A 21,943-nucleotide genomic window follows, 5' to 3' on the forward strand; every position below is an offset into this window, starting at 1 on the left:
AAATGTGTGTGTATATACTGTTTTGTTTCCAAAATGTTAAGCAAATAAACAAGAAATTGGGCAGTTAAATGTTCATTTATGTTTTTTGTACTATGACTAGACATCATCTCTCATTTTGGCATAAAGTGAAGTGTGGGTAAGTGCTAAGTTTTGTGTAAGTCATGTTGTTGGGTATGTATTTTTTCCTGTAAGGTTGTGGAGTGAGCAGTTTGAGCAAGGTACTTTTAGATAGCCTTCTTAAGTGAATTACTTTAATTAACAATGGCTTAATTTGAAGCCTAGTAGTTTTTAAATAAAAATCATCATAGATTAATATGAGATGATACTTAAGGTTTCAGTATTGATATCAGGAAAGAGAAAGTGGTCTTGTCATGTCCGCATACAAGCAAGCTCGCACACAGTTCCTCTAGTAACAAGGAGTGGTCAGCAGTGCCTTCTGAGGAAAGTGTGCTGTTTGCGCTTTATCTCTCTCAGTCCTAGTGGCTCCTGCCAGACAAGCCCTTGGTTTTGCACATTAAAATCCCAAGAGAAAAGCTTCTTTCTCAACTGTGCTCTCAAAACATTCAGCCTCCCCCACAGCAGCAGATGAAGCTCATACTGAGGACGCCTGCTGTGCTGTTGTCTTTTTGTGGGAGTGTTTGTGTCAAGTGTGTGTGTGTGTGTGTGTGTGTGTGTAGACAACAAGGTGTGGCACCATGAAGAAAGTGATCAAAGCTTTACATAACAAATGAAGGCAGGTCAAAAATGAGTGTGCGAATGGCTTGCTGGAAGTTCTGAGCATCAGCTGCTGCTGTTCCAAACAGTGGCTTCCTCATAGCTGAATGTAATGCATTGATGTGTGGCACACAACTGTGGGCAGTTGGTTCATTTAAATGGTTGTATGCTGCTTAAATGCTCATGATTTTATGCTGTATATTTCTATTAAATTAATAAATCCAGCAAATGCTGTCAAAACAAAACCTTCTATGTCCATTTCTGGTATTTTAATTTATTTGAATACCATTAACATTGTGTCAAAATTTCATAACAAACAATTGAATTATCCATGATCTGCCCACGAATGGATTCTTTGCTAGTAACTGTTGCAAAGTTTGGCAAAGTATTTGTGTTCAGCCAAATGAATTTAGGTTTTAGTTTGCTACTAGGGATGCACTGATATAGGAATTCTGAACCAATGCCGATATCCAATACTATACGTTTGCATGATGGCCAATGCTGATATCCCATATTGTACGTGTACATAGCTTTACATCTTGAGCATGCAAAACTGCCTTCTGTAAAGGCCACTGGCCATCCAAAAATTCAAAACCATTGTTTTTAACATCCATGCAACTTTAAACAGTTTAAAGTGTTCTTGTGACACTTATCATTATGATTGTAAGACATTCAGTGCTGCAAATGCTGCCACAACAACTGATACTATTCTGGGGCTTACAACCCAAATTCCAATGAAGTTGGGACGTTGTGTAAAACAAATAAAAACAGAATACAATGATTTGCAAATCCTGTTGAGCAACTGAAGTTGTACATCAAGCAAGAATGGGAAAGAATTCCACCTACAAAGCTTCAACAATTAGTGTCCTCAGTTCCTCTGAACTCTTATTGAGTGTTGTTAAACGGAAAGGTGATGTAACACAGTGGTAAACATGCCCCTGTCCCAACTTCTTTGGAACGTGTTGCAGGCATCAAATTCAAAATGAGTGAATATTTGCAAAAAACAATAAAGTTTATCCTTTTTGAACATTTAAATATCTTGTCTTTATAGTGTATTCAATTGAATGTAGGTTGAAAAGGATTTGCAAATCATCGTATTCTGTTTTTATTTATGTTTTACACAATGTCGCGACTTCATTGGAATTGAGGTTGTACTTAGAAGGGAGATTCAATATTAACTGGTATTTACACATAAAATGCTATGGCTACATTAAATTAAAGTTTAGACTACAGAAACCCACTGTAGATCAGATGTGGCTTGATATTTAACCAGAGAAAGGCAGCCAGTGTTGTAGATAAACAGACCTATGCAGATGGTCTGTTACCTCAGCTAACATTACCGTCTTAGCCTTTTTCAGCTTATATCATTCAGCACGAAAACAGCTTGTGAAAAGTTAATAAACTGATGCTAATGATAAGTGATACTGAATGATTTATTTCATTGTTTATGCAAACTACAATATGAAATGAACACACTAAAATTGTGCATTTTGACAGAAACAACACAATTTCTCATTACATTGAGTGGAATTTTTGCAAGCACTTGCAGGTCTAATTGCAATTATTTAAAGGGCCGTTATCTTGGAAAAATTCTCCTCACTTTTTAAAAGAAGTGTTTCCTGTTGACAAAGTTTTAAAATGTTCCATTCACTCCACAGACCATACAGTCCACATAAGGAAACTAAACTACAAAACCAGCCTGCATTGAGTTCATTGTTTTTGTGCTCGCAAGAAAACAGTTAATTAACATATACTTCTATTCAGCCTACAGCAGTTTAGCCCCACTGAGTTTTGCAGAAGTTGTACAGTGTGTTTCTGCGTAGACTGGCTAATGAATAACACACAATACAGGGCAGCCAGTCAAAACTGAGGTCATTTGTATATATCAGTCTTAAACACACAGTAACAAAGACAGCACGTTTAATTCTAAGTGATAAAGAGAGGTTGTAAAAACTGTTTACAGTACACAAACTCGCACTGAAGGACATAAGTGAACTTACGTATAAAGTACAAGAAAGGATATGGGCTTTTTAGGCTGACCACAGTTATTTTCCATAATTGTTAGTTTTCACAGTCATATGTTTACATTGCATCAAACACTATGTGATGTGTGGGTGCTATTTCATCCATTATGTTGAGACAAATGCATGTAAATTAAAGCAAACAGAAAATGCATTTACTGAGACACATGATGTGCCTTGGTTTACAAAAGTTTTAACTTTTGTCTAACATTTAGAAAAAAGCAGTGAGTAATTTAGTGTTTATTTGAGTTAAAGCTGTTTCTGTCATCAGTTGGGAGCTGCTAAGCATGGGCAACTAGGAAACAAGATACCTGATCAGCTACTTTGACCACTTTAGGCTTGAATTTTATTAGTTGTATACATTGAACAAAAATTATTTTTGTCAATCAATGGTCAGAGAAAATTTAGTGATTGGTGACAGGCCTAGAAATTTTATAAGGCTTGTCCAACTAAGGATGGACTAATACCAGTACTGGTATCCTTTATTGACCCAATATGAGGCTCATTTACTTCCTCATAATAAGGCATTGTTACTGGCAGTGAATGAGGGTCTGCTCTCACAAAGAAGTGTCAGTGAGGTTGTTGCAGTCACAAGCATCCTGTCTTGTCTCTTGTATGTATATGTACAGTATCTCACAAAAGTGACTACACACCTCACATTTCTGCAAACACTTTATTATATATTTTCATGGGACAACACTAGAAATTAAACTTGGATGTAACAATGTAATCAGTGTACAGCTTGTATAGCAGTATAGATTTACTGTCCTCTGAACTCTCAACTCCACACACAGCCATTAATGTCTAAATAGCTGGCAACACAATTGAGTACACCTCACAGTGAAAATGTTCAAACTGTGCCCAGTTGTGGTGTTGTGCCTCCCTGGTGTCATGTTACTCATTAGAGTTACAAGGTTACAAGTGTTAATGGGGAGCAGGGCTGTTAAACTTGGTGTTCTGGGTACAATTCGTTCATACTGGCCACTGGATATTCAACATGGCACCTCATGGTAAAGAACTCTGAGGTTGTGAGAAAAAGAATTGTTGCTCTCCACAAAGATGGCCTAGGCTATAAGAAGATTGCTAACTGAGCTATAGCACAGTGGCCAACGGCATACAGCGGTTTTCCAGGACAGGTTCCACTCGGAACAGGCCTCTCCAGGGTCGGCCAAAGAGGTTGATGCAGGAAAAAATAGATGCAGGAGTGCTGCCAGCATTGCTGCAAAGGTTGAAGAAGTGGGAGGTCAGCCTGTCAGTGCTTAGACCATACGCCGCACAGTGCATCAACTCAGTCGACATGCCCGTTGTCCCAGAAGGAATCCTTTTCTGAAGCTGACATACAAGAAAGCCCGCAAATAGTTTGCTGAAGACAAGCAGTCCAAGAACGTGGATTACTGGAACCATGTCCTGTGGTCTGACGAGACCAAGATAAACTTGTTTGGCTCAGATGGTGTCCAGCATGTGTGTAAGACAGTTGTTGGTAATTTGAGTAAAGGTATTGTGTCAACATCTGTACTTGAGTCAACATTCACCCACATGAGAAAACATTTTAAAATGTTTGTGGTGAGGAGTACCAAGACAACTGTTTCTTGCCTACAGTCAAGCATAGTGGTGGTAGCATCATGGTCTGGCATTGGGGCGCGGCAGTTCATTGAGGGAAACATGAATTCCAGCAATCTACTGTGACATTCTGAAGCAGAGCATGATTCCCTCCCTTCGGAAACTGCGCCGCATGGCAGTTTTCCTACACAATAATGAACCCAAACACACCTCCAAGTTGACAACTGCCTTGCTGAGGACATTGAAGGTAAAGGTGATGGACCAGCCAAATACACTGTAAAAAAAAAAAATGTGACTAATGCGTACTTAAAAAAAACTATGGCAACAAGGGACACGTAATATAATTGAACAGATTTTACTTACCTAAACTCTGATTAAAATGCATTAAATAAGTGAACTAAATTTAAGTATAAAAAATAAATGTTAATAAAAGCAACAGTTGTGCTTTTGTGTTGTATGAATAATAATGTGCCACATTGAGCTAATGTAGCCCACAAATATTGAATAAATACAAATTAATTTAACATAGAAAAAATGTAATAATATCTACTAAGTGTATGTGGGGAAAATGTATTTACTTCAGATGGACTACTGTAAGTCAGAAGTACTGTAAAAATAGGCGGTAAGCATATATGTAGAGTATGTTTGCAAAAGAGAGAGACAGCAAGTGAATTGACATCTGAATGCTACCTGTTAAAAATACTCAGCTCTTGACAGATGTGAAGGTCTCTGGTCAATTTCTATGTCACTCGCAGTTTGTGAAGATGGATTCCTCATGACTGAATGTAAAATGAAGAAATAAGTGAGCAAAATTAGTAATAAATACCATACAACACATAAGGATCAAGAGTAACAAGTAAACATAATCAAAAATAAATCTAAAAAGTAACAAGAAAGGCAAAGGTATATGCAAAACAATACAAGAGCAGGTTACTGTGAACAACACTGTACTTTTACAATAGAGCACAGTCTTTAATGTTCTATTGGTTTCATACAACAGCTTTTGCAAAGTAAAGGCAAAAGCAAAGCTGTTGTCAAATACACATTAAAATGCATAATATTGACTGTCTTGTGCGACAAGACATAATAAAAGGTGTAATATGTAATAATGTTAAAAAGAGCAATACCATAAAGATGCTTTAATGTACCTGGGACAATTCCTGCTCAGTTGAGAACCAGAAGCAGCAGTGGATGGCCGTAAAAGACAACTGAAACAGATACAGGCACATTTATGTTGGCAAGCTGCATTTGTATAAGCATTCAAATCTCTCAAATCTAGTAAATATGCTGCTTTTATAGCTTAGAGATACTTTGGAGAAGCAGGGTGGATAAAATACACAGCTTCTTGGTTATTAGTGTAAGACAGGTGTTGGTAAATTGAGTAAAAGCAAGATTACTCTTGTTTAAATATTACTTGTGAAAAGGTATTGAGTCAACATCTGTACTTGAGTCAACATGCACCCTCCATGAGAAAACATTTAAAAATGTCACAAAACTGTTGACTGACCGTTATAAGCCTTGGGAAAGAACAGTCAGTCATGAGAAACACATATATACTAATAACTATTAAGTTTAAAACACTGACTTCAATTAAATAGCAGAGATATTCATCTTAGACGATTACAAATGTAGAAAAATGAGCGTAATCAAACAACAACATGCCAGAGAAAGAGAGGTAAATAAAAGCTGCTTCCATGATGCCTAGGAAATGCTGTTGGTAGATGTAGGAAACGTGTAGGTAACTGCAAGAAGAAAAGATATGGTTAAGCATGAAAATGGGGACAGAAAGAGAAGAAAGAACAGATTTCACAAACTTTATTGTGATATAGGATTGTTAGCATGTTAAAACACTTAGCAGCTAGTTGCCAGTTGACCTTATTAAACTAATGCTTTAACTGTACTGGTCACTCAACATCTCTCCCTCAGATTTCTGTGTTTAACCTCGAAACCCCTGTGAGACAAGCATCGAACATGTTCTGTGGTGTGAGCCTGTTAGCCTGCTGGCCACCAGGCTAACAGCCCACAACTCACAGACCGTAGTTAGCTAGTTAACTAGGTAATCTAACTAGCTAGTTTCTGTCATTCAAACACCAGTCAGTCATTTGACGTCTCCCTTTCGGATTTGAGCCCATCGTGGTCAGCGCAGGTTAGCCGGAGTGAACTGGTCATCCAGCAGAGCTATTAACGTAGCCTAAGCTTGCGCATACGTAAATAAGCTAACTTGCTAATTAGGTTATTTAGCTAGCTAAGGTAGCAACTCTAGCTAATATGCCTAAAAACTAGTTTATTATACCATAAATTCGACACTGTTTCACTTTAAAATTATAATTTAGCTAAAAACGTGCCTCTCATGTTTTGTGAGAGCAGTCATCTAGAAGTTGTGACTCGCTAGCGAGGTAGTTAGCTAACGTAACTGTTAGCAAGTGATGCTTATTGTCATATAAAGAATTCAACATTCACAAATTACAAAATTAGGTTTTAATAAATATTCGATTGAAAAGCTGTTGCTACGTGAAATAAACCAATAATAAACCAAACTAGAAGCGGGTCTAGGTGCGCAATGATCAACTCCTCACTGAAGCGTTGGTGATGGCTCGGAGCACAATACGGGTGTAATCCGGGTGTAAACTCGTTGCTCAGTTGCTCAGTATGGTATTGGAACCAGTATCAGCAAGTACTTAAAAACTCTTTCTGAAAAAAATGGTATCGATGCGTTCCTGGTTATAATAATGCTTGTGGGTGGAATATGGATTGATCAATTGAAGTTAATATCATTTTTTGTTCTGTCACACAGCCCACTTGGTTCATTTTGGAATGTTTAGGGGGTTTAATGTGTTTTACTGAAATTAAACATTCAGTGTAACATGGTTGTATTTTCAACAATTGGTCAGTAGTTTCTGCTCTGTAGCTTTGATTTTCTTCGTTTTCTGTGACGTTCTGTGCTTTTTTGACAGAACCTTTTGATAAGCGAACCGGCTCCATTTGAACTGTCATGACAGTTTACCCACACGTTCGACTTCAGACTTCCTCCATTACCTTTTAATGTGATTCATGTTCCTCTGTAAGCTTTTTTTTCCCTGTACATTCCTCCACTTGTTCGTCTGGTCTGAGATTTCAGGGCTTTATGAGATATGCAGTGGTTTTCAGTCGAGTTGAGAGATATTGGAGTTGAGGGGTGAGTTATTGCTTTGGCCTTTGAGGAAGAGTGGCCTCTGTCTGCTTTAGTTAGCGTGGAGCACAAAGAAAGACACAAAGCCATATTCATAAACATGCACACAGGATACTTGCACAAGTGGCTTCAGAGGCCCAAAGGCAAACAGTGAGACAGAAAAGACAACTACAGAAGAGACAAACATACTCGCACAATCCCCAAAAGCACTGATACAAACCACACACAAAGACATTTTAAACAAAGGCGCACACTCACTCTCACGCACTTCCCCTTAAAAACCTTTTAGCTCATTTTATTAGCAGACTCTTCCTGGACATGCATATGACACACCCTGTACAGACATGTTCACAGAGTGAGCACACACACTTACCAGAAAGCAAATATATCCAAACTATCCCTGAGTGTTTGCTTGTGGCAGCTTTTAAGCAACGACAGTTATTGGTGTGCTATTGTCTTTTATAGGGCTTTTAACTGCATTAGTATCAGGAAATGTAGCTTGTTTATTCACCACATTCATCTGCTGTCCAAACAGATCTGAGACTGTAGGACTGTGTATGTGAAACTTGTGACCATGTATCAAACACTTAGTGATATATTAACAGATACTTTATGACAGAATGCTTTACATGTGATACACTAATGATAAACCACAGCAGGATGCAGTACAATGTTTATGAAGTTTTACTTTTAATACAAAATCAAAAGCTGTTAGAGGAACACTGTTGTTTGACACTGGTAGACATTTGTTTGTCACAGTAAGGGTTAATGAACTACAACAAGAACGAAAGATAACTAGTTGAAATGTTTATAAATTATTAAATACATAGAAAAAATTAACATGAGTGCTATGAAAAATGCAGATGACTCAGTTAAAACAGCAAGGTCAGGAGTTGAGAGTCTTGTGATTTTGATTAGTATGTGTAGAAGAAACTTAGTGAAATGCCCGTAAGAACTTGTGTGCCCTACGCCAGGTTAACCATATCCCTATTAAATGAGAAGGCAGTGATATCGATTCACATAATCCATCTGCTTAATGCTTGACTCTTGACAGAGACTCATGTTGTTCTTGCAGCACATACTTCTGTCAGACGAGTAATAGCAAACCATTTTGTTTTTGGCAGTGAGATCAAGGTTTCAGGAATAATAATACCTATTATCAAGACGTAAGTATAAGAAAAAAAAAATATATTATGGATTTTACAGGCTTTGATGCTATAAAAGGCTACTTAAAGTTAAGTAAAAATTAGGGAAGTGACAGAGCACTTGAATTCCTGTCAAACTTTCAACAAATCAAAGAGCTCAAAGAAAACTCGTATTTGTAGCTTGAAACAGAAACAAATAGAAAAGATACACTGCCACAAAAACCCAAACTGTGGTGCAGAGCCAACAAATTCGGTGTGAATACAGAGTTGGGCACCCATGGATAAAAGACAGTTGCTGCAGGAAATGTTAATGCTCAGTTAATTTTTATTTGATTCATTTAAACTATTAAAAAAAATAAAATAAGAATGACATGGACAGAAGTTTGGAGACCTTCCAGTTGTCAAGTCTCATATCATAATTAACAGGTTAGGCCTTAATTGACTTGTTAGTACCGGTTATTCAGGTCAGGAATTGTCAGCTGATAATTCCAGAGTGTAATGAAACCTTTGGCTAAGAATCAAGGACCCACTAAGCAACTGTCTGAGGATCTAAAAATGAAGCTAATTGATTCCTACAAATCAGGGGAAAGTGCACAGTATTCTCTGCCTGAAATGTCATTAGGAAATGGCAGTTAAAATGTACCGTAGAAGTCAAAGCAAGATCTGGATGACCTAGAAGACATTGAGAACGGTTTGTATGCTGGACAGAAAGGCAAAGCAAAACCCCTATATGACAGTAAAGGACAGCAAAGTGAAATTAGAACTTACTAGAAATATGTTTGGAGAACAGATGAGCAGCATTTGGTGAAAAGAACGCCTTGCCAACTGTTACACGTGTGGGTGGGTCTGTTTTTTGGGGTTTTTTTTTTTTTTTAGTTCTTTGGTAACCATTGACACATTGTGCAGGTACATGGAAAAATAGATTCCACTGAATATCAGCAAATACTGGAAGCAAATGTGACCCAGTCAGGAAGGAAAATGAAGCTGAAAAGCTGTCTTCTTAAACAGGACAATGATTCAAAACATCCTTCAAAATGTGAAGATGGCCCAAGAATATTGTAGAACTTGAAGAGTTCTGCAAGGAAGAATGAGAGAAAATTTCTAAACCAAGAACAGAGAGCTAGGTACAAACAGCGTGTGAAAGCTCTGGTATCTGGCAAAAGGTGTGTTTACAAAGTACTGACTTTTAACATGATTATTTTTTTCTGATTTTATTTCTTTTTGATTTTTAATTTAACTGATAAATTCCACATTTACTTTGTAAAGTGTTATTCTTGTAAAAATGATAAAGGTGTTTTGTGGTGATTGTTGGAGTATTTGGGTTTAGTTAGTGCTTTCCACCAATGCCATCCCAGGTGGTGGTAGAGAAAGAACATTTCATTAGAGAGCTTGAAAAAGCACTCTATTGTTATCTCTCATACGTCTTCTTATTCTTCTTCCACACTTTTCTGCGATTAATACAGCCCGAACCTCTTAATGTACAGACTCCGTTCAAACTATGTTTCGAAGATCTAGGCGCTGTGACTTGTGCTATGTATTTTTGGAGTCCATCGGATTGGTAGATTTTAATAAAATTAAGTTTGAAAATGAAAAACCTCCCATAAGACTAAATGGCGGAATGTTCTAGAACTTCGAATGATCGATGATGTCACAGCAGGCCACTCAGTCTCACAGACACAGCTGATCATGCAGGGAATCTGCTTTAAAATCCTTAAACTTTCACCCAGAAACTCCACTTCAGTTTTAAATGGTAAAGACACTTGTCCTTTCTGAAACCTCAGAATATCTCATCCTTTTATCCATTAGCTTGAGAGTTATTTGTCTGGCACTAGGCACAGAAAACTGTCCCATTCACTCCCATGTAAATTTCTCAAAATCAGAATCTGCTTATTTCAAGATTTTCTCTGTGTTTAACTTGTCATAAATTAAACATTTTCTTCTCAATACACACAACATTACACCAAAATAATCCTCAAGGCGTCGTATCTCACACTGTCTATTGAGTTAAGCGATAGCGTAAACATTTCCTGAGTTATGACTGTTTGTTCAGAGGGTGTAAATCGGACTCAAACAAGGCTTCTCCACTAAGAGCTGCATAATAACAGAGTGACAGTTCATTTAAATGACAACCCCATCCCTCTAAACACATACATTTCTCCCCCTCACACACACCACCCAGACACACACACACATACACATACCTAAGAAGGTGTTGTTCGCCCACACACAAGCACACACACAGCTCTTTTCAAGCACTCTTGCAGTTCCTTCAGGAAATGCACATCTAGTTTGTTGTTAAAGTTGTGTTCGACTACCATCCCTGAGCCATTAATATAGTTGAGAATAGGGGTCAAAGTCTGTATCCATCCCTCTACTGGTGTAAAATAAATGTTCTTTGAGCCCCACCCCAGCCTGTTTGTAGTCTTTTACAGACATCACTTTACTGATGATGTATTGTTGAAAATGTATTACTATGAAACTGCCATTTAGCTGCAGTTGCCCTCTGGCCTCATTAGTAAAGCTAATACACATTATATGTCTCACTTTGCTCAAAGCAGCACATGATTCAAAGGACATCACATTTGTGTGTATGTTGAGGTGGAGAAAGAGAAATCTAAGTGGGTGTGTGTTGTGTCTCTTTGTTCTCTTTTGAGGCCTGCAGAGTGTTCTCACCTCTGACCTCTCTGTCTTCTGTTCCCTCTCTCCAGTGGCTAAATGAAAGTGTGTATTCTTCCAGTTGATTCGCCAGGACACCGTTGTGTAGACTGTCCTACAGTGATGAGAGGACTGTGTGCCTTTTAATAACAAAATCAAAAGTCATCTTTAAACTAATTTCTGGTAAGAAAAATACACAGAACTGAGTTCAATTTTAGTAAGCATTTATTTGCTCACTTTATTTAACACTTTTCTGACTTAATACAGTATGTACAAATTATATTAATACAATAATTTTACATTTGTAATTATGTTTGTTTAACCATTTCTGTACTTCTCCCTGAGGAAGCCCTCGATTAACTAGTTATTTTCAGTGCTTCACTGTTATGGTAAAATCGGGTGATGGCTAGGGCCTTCCAGAATACATCTGGAGTCAAACTTTGTTCTTCAAACTAGCTCACAAAATATGAACTACTGTTTTGAAAGAAAAAAAAGGAATCATTTGTACTTAGTAATGTTTATTTGAATTTATCTTAATGAAATATTATGATTTTACAAGTAGAAACAGTTTTTGCCCAGATAAATGGTTTTAAACAATGTGCTTATGTGCCTAAGACTGTATGTAATATATTTAATGTAGTTGAATGCCAGAGCTGACCGATACGGACAAACATATTGTTGTTATATAACTAGATATTGCGGTTGCGATTAAAATGCGCTGTACAATATAACAACAATTCATTGTAACAACGCTGAACATTAACATGTTATTCTGACCGGATTTATTCACTACTAAATATTTATGTAAGTACCTTGGTTAATCAAATACACCCACAGAACCTCATCTCAGGATGTTCACAGCACACTTTTTTTTGTAACTTATTTCAAGGATCATTTAAATATTGTAGCAGTTTGTGATATTTCGAAGTATTGACTACGTTTCAATAACAAGTAACAAATGATATCGCAGCCATGCAATAAATCCAGCAAACTAAATACGTTAAGCTTCTGACTTGGACAATACAAAGTGGTTGACCCTTCTGCTCAGACTGAATCTGAGCTGTATTATGTGCTCAGAGGGACAGAGGGGTGCAGTTGCTGGTGATCTTGGCCTGAATGTCATGAAACATTTTCTTCATCCATAGTGAAAGTGCAATATGAAGCGTGATTTAACACTCTCCTCCAAGCATAGTGAGACACATGACAGTGCTGACCAACTGGTGGCTCAAAATAATGTGGTCATAAGGTAAGCATTTGCAGCCTTTGTCCATACAGGTCAGTGGTCTACACAGTGTTTTCAACTGGCACAGCCTTAATATTAACCTCATCTGGTGGGCAAAGATCTGTTTATCACTAACTAATACTGTCTTTAATAATCTCTAATCTATAAATTATGGTATCACAAAAGACATTACAGCTGTGATTTGGTGATGTTACTCATGATGACACATGACTTCAGCTTTTCTATTGCTTTTTATACTAATGTTCTTCAAAATAAATAAAAAAGTAAAGCAATAAAGCTCGAGCATTGTACCAAATCATCTGCTTTTATACTGGCAGCTCCTTCTGACAAAAAAGTTGTAGCCGTTTTGTTATGAATCAAGCCATAAAACTATATCAGGTTCAGCACAGCTTTTTGAATATTTGCCAGATTGCCCTGAATATTGTTTGATTCGTATCTTGTTTGCTCATATTTTACTTGTTTTGGGCTAAACAAACTCCAGTTTGTTTAGATTTTTCATTTGTTACAGCCACCAACTAAAAAGCATGCTTAGGACCGACTGCAGGTTCAGAATTTGTTCTAGATCTGCTGTCATACTCTGCTTTAGATCTGACCAAATGGGCTGCAGGTCTTATAGAAATTAATTAATGTGTCCATTTTCTGTTTTTGTGTGTGCTGAAGTTTGAACTTCTGCAGCACAAAGCCTGTAACTTAGCTACCAGCACTCAGCAAACAGTTATTGTGGAATAAAAACGTAGAAGTAGAGTAGAAATGTTGCCGGAACTAACGTTATATAATATCATATTGTGGAGTTTTGTAATGGAACTTAATTGTTGTACATGGTGTTTTTAACACCTCTATAATGTTAATTAGCCTTCTGGCCTTAAATGGACTAATAGTGTGTTAGTTTTACATATCAATATCTGTTAAAGGCTACTGTATTGACCAAGCCAACATTGATATTTATTTGATAAATATAATTTGTGAGTAAATGAAAATAAATGATAATAATCAGCATATGTAGTGGACTTCAATGACCTTCTTCTGAAACCATATGATGAGATGAAGGACAGGGAGTTGGAGCCGAAGGTAACTAGGTTAAGTGCAAAGTAAAGTGCCTTAAAACAAGCTAAATCAGTCTAGATTGAAAGTGCAGCTAAAATCCTATTTCCCATTTCATGAGGCCCTTGCCATGACCTTTGACCTATGCAGCAAGCTTGTAGCCCAAACAAGTCCTGGATCTAGTTACCCTTTTAATAGACAGCCCGAGAGACAGGGAGAGGGAGTAACTACAGATCAAAAGTACTGTCCTAAATGTCCTCTGTCACGACTGTGCTGTTTGAAGTCTTAGCTGTGTGACTCTCTCTCTCAAGCTTTCTAACTCACTCACGCACTCACTTCAAAGAGGGGGGAAAAGTCATCTGCCTCCCGCGGCCTGCCAACATGCAGACCACCAGGGGAAGTGAGGGAGCGAGAGAAGAGAGAGGAAGAGAGAGATGGCAGCAGAGATTGGCCTGTCGGGGGCTTTTGAAGGGAAGAAAGACTGGATCCTGTTCAGAGGCCACTGATAAAGACCCTAGAGGGGCACCGGAGGGGGCGAGTGTTATGTAAAGGAGGAAGCTGGTTTCAGAAAACAGAGAAAGCGCAGATATGTGTGTGTGCATAGTGTGTATAATAATAATGTACAAAGTAAACAATAATGCACATTCATAATGCATGTATTAGACACTTTGATTAGGATTCTCAAATGAAGAGCAGCTAAAAAGTCTAGGAATCATATTCTGTGCATTTTATCACTATTGGGATACCATAATCAGGCAAGCTAATGTGTCCAAATAACATCAGGAATAACCTTTAAAGTCTGTACCAGTCGTCAGTATTTGAAAAAGGGAATGTAAAAAATAGCAAAGCTGACTCATATTCACTGATACACCAACAGTACATATGTCTGCAATAGGGATGTGCAAGAGCAGAGCTGATCCTGACCTTCCTGGGGCCCTAAGAAAAGTTTTTCAAAGGGGCCCCTCTGTCTGACCCAAGAGCCATGTAAACCATTTGCATTTGCTACACAGTCATACCTGACACCCCAGTGCTCCCACTATATAGTCCTCCCACCTTCAAAACAGTTTGCTCTGTCTGTGAGTCTAAGAATAAGTAGACGTGAAGAACAGAATAAGGTATAACTAAACTATAACAAAACAAGAAAGAAACCAGATAATCATTGTCCTGTAAAATTATGTGCGCCTAGGATAAATATGAGATCACACCCACATGTTGTCTGGATTCCACGTTTTCCATGCTGCAGTTTGTAAATACCATGACCTGTTGGCATTCATCGTAAGGCTAGGTTAGTGAGACATTCAGACTACAGAGACGCGCACTGCCCAGCCACCACATCAACTTTTATTTGTTACTGTTATTTGCTGAACTTCAAACTTGGAGAGGAGAGAAACTAAGTCTACCTGACTGCTGCTCCTGCAGTTCACTTTTTTCTTTTTTCATGATCAGATGGATAGTTCATACATCTTCTACCATACATCTTTGTTTTGTTTTCCATGTCCCCTTTTTGGGAGCTAAAAACATGTCCGCCTGGGATTTCTAAACTGCCGAATGTCTTGGCTTTGCTTTCAGGTTGACATTTGTTTTCTGCAGTCCCATGCCACCCTTCAGTCTCTCTTTCTTGAAGACCAAAGTGTGGTCTCTCTTGGTGAGATCATCAGAGAGAATAAATTATATTCATGAGAAGGCAGAGCTCAAGTCACAGCTTTGCTATAAATAATCTAGCTAATCTAGCTGATGCTAGCGAGGTCCAGAAACTGTGAAAATGTATTTACTAAGAATTTACTAACTAAATGTTTGCAAACTGTGCATTGAGGAGGGAATACTGTCTGTAGGGTGATGTTGTGGTGTTAGCTCAGTAGATCATCTGAAGTGACAGCCTCCATTAGTCATCCAACACAAAAATCAGCATTTTGTGTAATCTGCCCCCCCCCTCTCTCTCTTTCTCTCATATTCTTCTCTGTTTAGGTGAATGTCTCTTATCTCAACTGGTGTCCATCTCAAACACATATAGACAGTAAACCTGTTTTTACTGAACTTCCGTAAAAGTTTTTTTTTCTCCTTTTTCCTGATGGAGGGAGAGAAAACGAAAAGAAACAGAGCTTTGTGTTCATCAGAAATCACATTTGCTGTCTTTGGTCTTGTCATTTAGTTTTTATTGTTCATTTCTTCCAGCCACTCTGCCTCCTCTCCCTCCTCACTCGCCCTGTCACAGAGAGGAATAGAGGGAATTAAATGTAGGGAACTGGAATTCCAGAACAGTGTAATTATTTATGACTGATATTATTTATGTTGGATTGGAGCCAAGAAGGCAATTCCACTGTGACTGTGTCAGCACTGGGCTTCATCTATTGGTTTGGACACGGCTTTAATTTCCTCCTGGTTTTAGAACAGTGTGTTTTACATACGATGTGTCGGTCTGTCCTTTAACTGTGCGGCAGGTTTAGAAAATGGACAGATTTTATTATGTTCAGGAACGCGTCACTGTCATATCAAAATCTCATAGCATACCAGCTGCTCTATACACTTTATGACAAGTGAACCTGGAAATGCTCAAACATTACGTGGATGAAAATCTTGTTGCATTAACTTGCATTAAAATTTAGAATATTTCCATCTCTCATAAAGTTACCAATTTGCAGATACAGAGTTTTGTTACAGCAGTGACGGTGTGCAGGTGGCCTGTGTATGGTTGTACCTGCGTGTGTGTATGTATGCATGTGTTTGTGTGTGTGAGAGAGTGTGTGAGTAGGTTTCCTCATAAACTGTGTGCCTCATGAACATTTTTACGCGCAGGAGGTCACTCAGTTACAGGCACATGAATGTATCACCTGCCAAAGCAGCACTGTGGTTTTCATTACAGCTCACACACAAACAAACTGGTTGTGGAATTGTGCTGTATCTCTACACTCTCTCTGTCTCTCTCTCAGTAAGGAAAGTTGTTGGTGCAGTGGATGTGTTAGCTGAGTTTGTGGGCTTGATGGATAACTTAGAAGTTTATATGTACATAGTGAGTTGGTGGGAATTTTTTTTAATTTGTGTGCAAATGTATTTGTTTCATTTTCCTCACTTCTACTCTCTCTCTCTCTCTCTCTCTCCCTCCCCCTCTCTCCCCACAGGGTGGGATTTAATCTATTCTCACACTATGGCATCTTTAAAGATTAGATCTAATAAGTCAGCTTCCTGCTGACAGGGTCACTGCTCACTAAACCCTTTTCTCTTTTTTTCCCCCCTTTTCTCTGTTTTCAAGAGTACATTGTATTGTGAATATGGTTTACTAAACTTATGTTCCATTTTCTAAAAGTGCAACAATCATAGGTTTAACTGAAAATGTATTGTCCAGGTATTAATCTTACAACAGTACATTCTTATTCCTTATTCAGTAGCTAATATGTAATATATGTAAGCTGTGTAGTTATTAGAGTGAGGACTTCAAGTTTGACTGTACATGAGGCCTTTTAGTAGCTGCACTAGATCTTGTACATGTGTAAATGTATACTAAATAATTTCTGCTTCAAATGTGTTGTTTTAGTTGTTGCACATATTTTGTGTGACAGTCTGTAGAGTTTCTATAAGGGTAAAGTTTCCATGTGAAAGTTTTCACCATCACTCAACACTCAAGTTGTTCCTCAACTGGAAATAAGATCGCTAAAAAAATACCAAGGAGCAAAAACTTCTCTGCCCACTGCCTCATAACCCCTGAGAGAGAGAATGGAAATGGAAAAAAGAAAAAAAAAGCGCCCTTTAGGAGGAGTGGCGTCTAAAGCGTTGCTCTGTTCTGTTAAATGAGTCTCCTGGAGTCTGCTCTCATCCTGTTTCCATCCATCCTCTCCTAACCTTCATATCCGGCTCTGAACGCCTCCTCTGTCCTCCTTTTTCCCCTCTTCCGCTGTGCTCTCCTGTGTGCCCCATCTGCCCATCCTGCTGTAACAGTGCCAGGGGGAGCAGAGAACACTTGGTAAGAACAGCTCCCATGCTGACAGTCATTACATGGGTTGGGTCTGGAGGAGTCTCTGAGACTTTTATACGCACACACTCAGCCTTACAGCTTTAACTAATATTTCTTTAAGGGCCCATATCATGGAAAAACAAATGTTCTTATTTCTTTAAATTAAAGACTTCAACATAGAATCAGAATCTTTGTTCACCAAGTACCAGATATACAAGGAATTTATTTTGGTGCTGGTGTCAAATCCAATAAAATAAATATAGAAAAATATGTACTATGTAAACGTAAATAGATTACACAAACAGTCAGCAAACAAGCAAAGTTTAATTATATAGCACTTTTTACAACTCTTGGTCTCTGCTGAGACGGAAAGTGCTAGAAGAAAGAGCATTCAAGGTGTGAAGGGTCAGCCATGGTTTTCCTCAACCCCTTCCTCATCCTATATGAGTAAAGGTCTTCAAGGATGGAGTGCCAACAGCCAATGATTTCCTTGAACATCACACCGTTGGTGTGTGAAGATGCAGAGCCAAACCAGCCGAAGATGGAGGATATGATAATGGATATGATTATGGCAGTGTAGAATTGGACCAGAAGTGGTTCAGACATCCCAAATGTTTTGAACTGTCACAGGAAGTACAAATGTTGCTGGGCCTTCTTCATGCAGTGCTGTGTCTGCCCCATTTGAGGTCCTCCTGAATGGTGGGGCCCAGGAATTTGTAAGGCTCTGCTCTGCTGACTGTGTATTTCCGGTAGAGGTAGTGGGGTGGGTTTCTTTCTGAAATCAATGGTTGTCTCCATGGTTTTTTATGTGTTTAACTCCACGTTGTTTGCTCCACACCATGACACTAGCTGTGTTACTTCCTCCCGGTCGGTACGTGGACTCAGCGCTGTTTGACATGAGACTGAGACTGTCCGAAATGTGGTTACCCACCCTGACTTACAGTTTCCTGTTGGACAAGAAATTTGTAGGTCTGGTACCAGACAGCTGTGAGGACAATGGGCCTCATTCACCAACAATCTTTACGAAGAAATTTCTTCTTAAAATGCACTTACACACTTTTTTTTCAAAGATTCCTATTTGGGACCTATTTTTTAGGTGTGCATGCTCAAGAACACAAAGGTGCGAACAGTTTTGAGGTTGAAGAACATATAATAAATCTGACAGACTTTTTCGTAAGACCTTTCTCAAGAACAAATTTAAGAAAAAACGTAGGAGAACATTAATGAATGAGGCCCAAAGAGCTACCACACTTTTTCCAGTAGGAGGTCAGGAATGGTGGTGCTGAAAGCAGAGCTAAAATCAAAAAGAGGCGCGCCATGTTTTTCCACCTGGTGTGTAAACACAAAGTTTCAAAAAGTAATGTTGAGCCCCCGGTCCATATATGAAAACTAGCTGCAAAATAGCTTGATTTTGTGATGTAATTGAAGTCAGTGCATTTACATGTATCAACATGTGATACATGCTGACAGCTTAGTCCCACCAATCCAGGCTGTAGTTTCGAGGAATGTTTCAATCGGGACTGTTTTTGTAAAAAAAATATTACTGTTATAGTACAAATCACACAGCTGTGGTAAGTGGACCTCAATGAAAAAATAAAGTAGAATGTAGGACATGGGGCCTTTACACACAGGCATTTAGCTAATATGAGGTATTTGAAGTGCTGCTGAAAACTTTGCTTTAGTGAACTCATAGTAATGCATTGTCCCTCCAAAAGTGTCTGCATGATTTTAATGCTAACAAGAGTAGATTTATTGTTTTGTATAATCTTTACATTAATCTTTACACAAGTTTTAAGCAACCATGATGTTTTTTTAAAACTCTGTCTCAGCAGTAACCATCTTTTATGAGTAAAAGCACTATATAACATTATAATAAATATATGTGCACATACACAGTAAAAAAGAACTGTGTTGTGTTAAAAATTCTTAATTCCAGCCATTTGATTAATCAGACTACGCATTGAACAGTAACTGTAAATATTGGGCTTCACAGAGAAATAGCTTTACATAATAATAATAATTTATTAATAGTATAACTGCTGCCCCATCGGTGATTGTTGGGGGAGGGTGTCATGCATCCGGAAAAACTCGGTTTCAGACTCCTTTTCCCAGGAGTCTGTGCAAGACCATGTGACTTTGGACTCTCGCTCACACACCTATCAGCGTTCACGGTCTCCCGAATTCTAATTTGATTCACCTGTGTGTTTACGTCATGTGATAGGTTTAGTTTAGTATTTAAGCCCTGGCTTAGTTCAGGTATTTCGTGAAGTATTGCATCCATGAGATCATACCGAGCGTTTGTTTTGACTGCCTTGTTTTCTTGTTTGACCTTTGCCTGGATTACCCATTTTTCGCTTCTTTGTCTTTGCCCCTCTGTACTGTCGCCTGTGTTGCTGGATCAGTATCGACTCTTGGACTCCTTTCCGCCACATTTTTGCCTGTTTCCTGTTTTTGTATTAAAACCCTCTTTTAAGGATCTGCATGCATCTGTGTTCTGCGGCCACGTCACAGAGGGGGGTGGAAGCGAATATTACTTTACAGTGCATGCTGGAGATTGTAGTACAGCGCATTGTGAAATGAGCTATTATTAACTGGAAATGAAAATAATTTCGCAGGCTAGATAGGATTGTGCCAGATCAGGTCCAAGGGCCTTGTGTTTGACATATGGGCTAAAGAGGATGTGTTTGTTTATTTTCACATGCAAAATCAACAAAATGCCTAAACGTTTGCATATGACTGCGTGCTTGTTTTGATGTCAAACAATGATAATAATTTACATTTTTTTATTTGCTCAAAACACTGTACACACAAACACAGCTGTGGTATAAATTAAAACTTTAGAATCTCTACTTCAAAATTTCTGTGCTCATTTCAGTAGCTGCAAGTGAAAAATAAGGAACGGAAAAGTAGGAAGAGATGTTTAATTCATGTAAGCAATGAGAAGGTTGATGCATCCCCAAGAAACAAGATATTTTAGGTAAACAAACAGGAGGTCACAACCGAGTCCTGCTGCTAATTTCAGTTCTGTCTTCAACATGCCCTCACTGACTTGGCCTCACCGTCTCCTCTCTGTAAATACCCGATGGCATCTTAAGGGCCATTCCATTACTATATTAGTGCAATTGAAGTCTATTAGATGAACCTTTGGAGGGGTGACAGATTGAATGAACGTAAGCAAACAGGAAAAATGGAGAACAAAGTTTATAAACCATAGCACAATGGTTAATATTTCAAAAGATTATTTTCTATGGCTCTGTTTCAATTCCCTCACCAGTTCTGGACGCAGTGAATTAGTATATAATAAATATAGTAAACACAAATTTGTGCTAGGACCCTGGTGGTGGGAACACTGGGACACTAACAAGTCAGTTGCATGTGACATGGATGTGAAAACAGTGTGCATCAACAAAGTGCTAATATTGACTACTTTAATGCCATGTTTCATTCAAATTTGCAGTGCTCTAGTGTGTTTTTATGCTAAATAGTGTTTGTGATTTTATTTTGCAGGTAGTATAGGTATTTCATGGCAAACATGAACATATAAAAAAGGTAAACCCAGGAACAAATGCTGCTGGTTAGCTAAGTCGAAAAATTTTGATATAGAAAACTGATAAACTGGGATAAAATGTCTTGCTAGACCAAAACCCTGATTGTTGGTAGGCATTTTTATTCATGCGTGAAACATACAGATTAAGTACTGTTTTCCTGGTTTTCCATTTGAAAACTTTGTAAGAGCTGGAGACATGCATTGTGCTAACTTTCAGGGAGCAAAAGTCTAGTGCACTGGAACGATTTTGAGAGTGATCGACCATAGAAAACGGCTGATTTCTTAAGCAGGAGCCTGACTACTGATCTAGAGCGCTCTTTGAGACACACCGTATGTTCAGGCTGGGTTTTTATGTAGAACGTTACTCCATCTGTTGTGCATTACTGTTGATATGACTTGAAACAACTCTGCTAGCTTGCTAGTTAAGCTACACAGCTAGCACCAAAAGCAAGCTTGCAGTTAGACTGATCAGATGTTCACAGGATGAATGTGTTCTGATCAGACGTCTCAAAACGTTGGGCATTAGTTTGCATCATTAGCAGAATAGCTCCTTAAGGCTAATCTTGCTGAGGGAAAGTGTGTCCTGATTGAGAAATCTGCTCCTCACTGTCTCCTCCTCCCCTTGTGATTTCTATAGTGTAGATGTGACACACTTCCGTATGGTGAGTTGACGTTGACAGGACCATGTGTAAAAAGTACCCTTGAATTCAAGCGGAGGGGTGGGGGGGGGGGGGTGGGGGGGGGGGGGGGGGGGTGCAGAACATTACTCGTTTACACTACATTCCAGGCAATGTGCCATTCAGAATTGCTTATGTACGTGTACATGTCATGTTGTACAAAGGTACGTTCTCTCTCTAGACTGCAGTGGACTGGGCTCTGGGCTGCTGTTTGCTGTTCTTCTC

This window comes from Pygocentrus nattereri, chromosome 13, assembly GCF_015220715.1.
Source record: "Pygocentrus nattereri isolate fPygNat1 chromosome 13, fPygNat1.pri, whole genome shotgun sequence".
In the NCBI taxonomy this organism is placed as follows: domain Eukaryota; kingdom Metazoa; phylum Chordata; class Actinopteri; order Characiformes; family Serrasalmidae; genus Pygocentrus; species Pygocentrus nattereri.